The following is a 4,384-nucleotide window of genomic DNA, read 5'->3' as shown; positions in this document are numbered from 1 at the left end:
TAAAAATAAAATGCATTGCAGTTCAGTGGTTATGCAGTACTCGCGTGGGGAAGCATTATATCCCAACTAATGAACTTTATAAAATTGTTTTATTTTTTAACTTCTTTTTTCTAATCTCTTAATTTATTTATGGTTTCTTTCATGTTTTTTGCCTTTCTTACAAAACGATTTTCTAATTTTAATTTATACACGAATTAAATTTAAATGCAAAAATTAATATATTACGGAGTATTAGACAAAGTTTAATTGATCAAGATTTGAAATTAGACGAGTGACTTTTCTTATTGCTATGAGATATTAGTACCTTATTTTTATACTTCCTCCGTCTTTTAATACTCGCAACGTTTGTTAGTTTCACGTATGCCAATGCACAACTTTGATCATTTATATCTTAAATTCTCTTTATGCAAAAATTATAAAAAATTGATATTTTGAAAATACACATTGAGACGAATCTAACAAGATCTCACATGACTATGTTTTATCTTATATGAAAAGTACTAAGAATAGTCAAAGTAGATTATATGAATAGTGGCAAAAGTCCAAACGTTGCGAGTATTAAAAGACGGAGGAAGTATGTTTTAAAATTTGTAGTTGTTTCTTTGAGTTTTTGGGGTCTCATTATATAATAGCACAATGCCTCTAAAATTTGAGAATAAGGTGATTTTATTTTATTTATTAAGCGTCCTTGTATACAGGTTTGGTTAATTGATGTTATCATATACGAAGTAGCTTTTTGCAATCATAATTACGAACATCTGCATGGATTTAGGGGCATTGTAATAGCACAATGCAGATGCTTCATGTACGAGTATATGAGTACATGCAAATTGTAAAGCAAAAAAAAAAGTTGGACCCCATTTATATTTTATTAACAAGAAATTAATACAGGAACAATTGCTCTATTTATCTCAATAAATTCATACACTAACTTAACATAGTTTTCTGCATACATCAAATTATTTCACCAATATAACAGATTACGTACTACTAGATTCTCATAAAAAAAAGTTGGCCCCTATTTATAAATTTATGAACAAGAAATTAACCACGGGTGAGTTAAATGTGGGTTAAATGGTCTGAAAGTTAGATTGAGGTCCCAAAGGGTGAAAAAAAAAGGTGTAGGTTCTTAAAGGTGAAAAAACCCAAAAGGTTGGACCCAAATCTTTATCTTAACTCGAAAAAACAATCAGTTTTCTATTTTCTACACCCTAAATTCTTATATGAGACTGTCCTCACCATCAACTGATGGTGAGACCAGTTCAAACTTGCGAATTTAGGTATGTTACTTCTATAGTTTAGACATGTTACTTTTTTTTTATAATTTTAGAGGAGGTACATTTTTTTATTTTAGGTATGTTACTTCTATAGTTTATACATGTTACTTTTTTTATACGGAGTAGTTTTAGGGGAGATACCTTCTTAGTTTAGGTATGTTACTTCTACAGTTTAGACATGTTACTTTTTTTTATAATTTTAGAGGAAGTACTTTTTTTAGTTTAGGTATGTTACTTCTATAGTTTATACATGTTACTTTTTTTTTATACAGAGTAGTTTTGGGGGAGATACCTTCTTAGTTTAGGTATGTAACTTCTATAGTTTAGACATGTTACTTTTTTTTTTTAATAATTTTAGAGGAGGTATTTTTTTTAGTTTAGGTATGTTACTTCTATAGTTTAGACATGTTACTTTTTTTTTATAATTTTAGATGAGGTACTTTTTTAGTTTAGGTATATTACTTCTATAGTTTAGACATGTTACTTTTTTTTATACGGAATAGTTTTAGGGGAGGTACATTTTTAGTTTAGGTATGTTACTTCTATAGTTTAGACATGTTACTTTTATTTTATATAATTTTAGAGGAGGTACTTTTTTAGTTTAGGTATGTTACTTCTATAGTTTAGATCTGTAACTTTTTTTTTATAGTTTTAGGGGAGGTACGCTATTGGTTTCCCGCTCGTCACACCATCAAGTTGATGGTGTGACGGGTCTCACAGGAGACGCGCTGTTTCTACACTCTGGATTCCTCGTCAAGAGCCGAGTTCCTTTCTGTACTCATCTGAAATTAATCCGCGGAACCGGTGAATCTCTTCTGAGAGGAGTAATCTAGGTAAACCCTTTTATGGTTTTGAGTTTAGTTCAATTTTATCAATTTATCTGAATTTCAAATCTCTGGTGCAAATTGAATTGTGAGATTGATACGAAATTGAAAAGAATATAACTTTAAGTGTTCATAATTTATTTTTGTTGTTTTTTGTTGGTCTAAATTTGATTTGTATGTGCATGATAGGATTATGATTTAGATTGTTTCTTTTTTTGCAATTTATTTAATTTTTAATATGATTGTGAAACTGGGTGAGAAAATTTACCATTGGAGAAGGTTGTTAAGGCTGAGTAACAATTAAGGAAGAGGGGCTGGGAATTGGGATCTGGGGCTGGCTTGCGCTGAAGCCGTTAGGGGAGGAGTTAGAACCGTTGATTTTTTGTACTTTAGTTTTGTTTGCAATTTTAAACGGGGAAGTTAGAAAATCAGAGCATAAAAAATTGGGCTTTTTTTAAAAACAAATATATTTACCTTCGCCATTGTTATTTAAATACAAAAGGTGTTCTCATTAACTCAAAATTACAAGATACTGAGCATCGATATTCAATTCAATCTCTGGTGTTTTATGTTGTTCAATAATAAATTTTATTCATACCATAAGTTTACTACCAACTACGTAGTATTACAATTCATAGCACAATAAATCTATTCATAGTATTATTGTGTTAGACCTTCTGTTACGGTTTCTTATAGGGACATCCTTACCAATATAGGGAACATTATACAACCTACAACAATTAAATCTTCCAACTAAATACATTGTACCAACATAAGGAACATCGTATGCAACCTACAACAATTAACTCTTCCAACTAATTACATTGGCCAATTTTGCACTATTGCTGATCTTTATGAAATCGAATCCGTATCTACCCGATAATATCTACAGCACATTGATGCCATTGTTTCTTCTTACCTTGAAGCGCCCAGCTTGATTACTTACCGGTTAAGCTGCATAAGTTTATGTGCCAAACTGGCAATCTGATTCTCAATGCATCATCTTGGCTGAGTTGACTGTAATTTTGTAGTTAGCGATGCCTTCTGATTCTGAATCTCTTACGAATAGAATAACATGCGAATACTATGGGATGCAGGGACTGATGAGATATTGAAAGCCTGAAGTTGTTCCATATTCTATAATCTTTTGATGCAAGTATTAAAATGCATCACCTTCTTTGTTGCGAACATGAGAAATAAGTGTCTCCGCGATATCGACGAGGCTTTAGCATTTCTTATACCATACATCAGAGAACTGTCTTGTTGCTTCCTAACGCTTTTCCTTACTGGAGTATCTGAAATAGATTCGTAAGGTGCCATTCGATGATCATATTAAAAGAGATATGAGTGTAATTAATATGTAATTGAATATATATTTTTGATCTTTCATGTTCGTAAATTGTTCGTCATTTCCTCTGCTTATAAAGTTTAATATTAACGTCTGTAATGTCATGATTTTGTTCAAATTATATACTCTTCTTGCACATTAATCTGTCACAAGTTTTAAGTTCCAAATATTCTTCTTCGGGCACATCTAACATCTGGAGTGATATTTGATCCAAAATCCAAAATTATATAGGTTGTTTTGCCCACATTATTCGAGGTTCCAAAAATTATTGTTTTATTTCTCCCCATAAAATTGACGTTTACTAACAGATTTTCCATTACATGTACATGTATGTAGGTCAAAAAATACACGGAAGAGGTGAAAAGGACAAGCTTTTAAGGTCGAGGCTTCGAGCTTTATTGTAGAGTGTATTGGTTAGGTGGTGGGGTCATTTCTGTATAGAGGATCTTATCATTGGGGTTACAAATTTCGCGATTAATAGGTATCAAGTCGTTTCATATTACTGGAGTTTTAATTTAATTTTCAGCTTGTTTAATAAATCAATGTTTTGTGTTCAGTAGTTTGTTTCCGTTTTCCTCACCATTTTTATTAGACTGTGATGTGATTGTTGGTTGTATAATACTTTTCTTTATTAATATAAAATTTAATGGTTTTCCAAGGTTATTAGGCTTGAATAAGGAGTCAATCTAGAAGTCTCATCTTCAGGTGTACTTTATTAATTAATAATTGTGAATTTTTAGTAGGGGAACAACAAGATATCAAACTGTGCCATTATTGTGAATTTATACGTGATATTAAACTTTTTGATTTCTATTTACTACATGTTCTTATTATGTAGTAGACATATACACATATAACTTCACCTTCGGACTATCTCTGCCTATCCAGCAAAGAAATTAGGTATGGCGACTCCTTTAGAGAAAATATTAAAATTA

Source organism: Spinacia oleracea, chromosome 2 (genome assembly GCF_020520425.1).
Source record: "Spinacia oleracea cultivar Varoflay chromosome 2, BTI_SOV_V1, whole genome shotgun sequence".
Classification (NCBI taxonomy): Eukaryota; Viridiplantae; Streptophyta; class Magnoliopsida; order Caryophyllales; family Amaranthaceae; genus Spinacia; species Spinacia oleracea.
Note: the sequence above shows the minus strand (reverse complement) of the source record.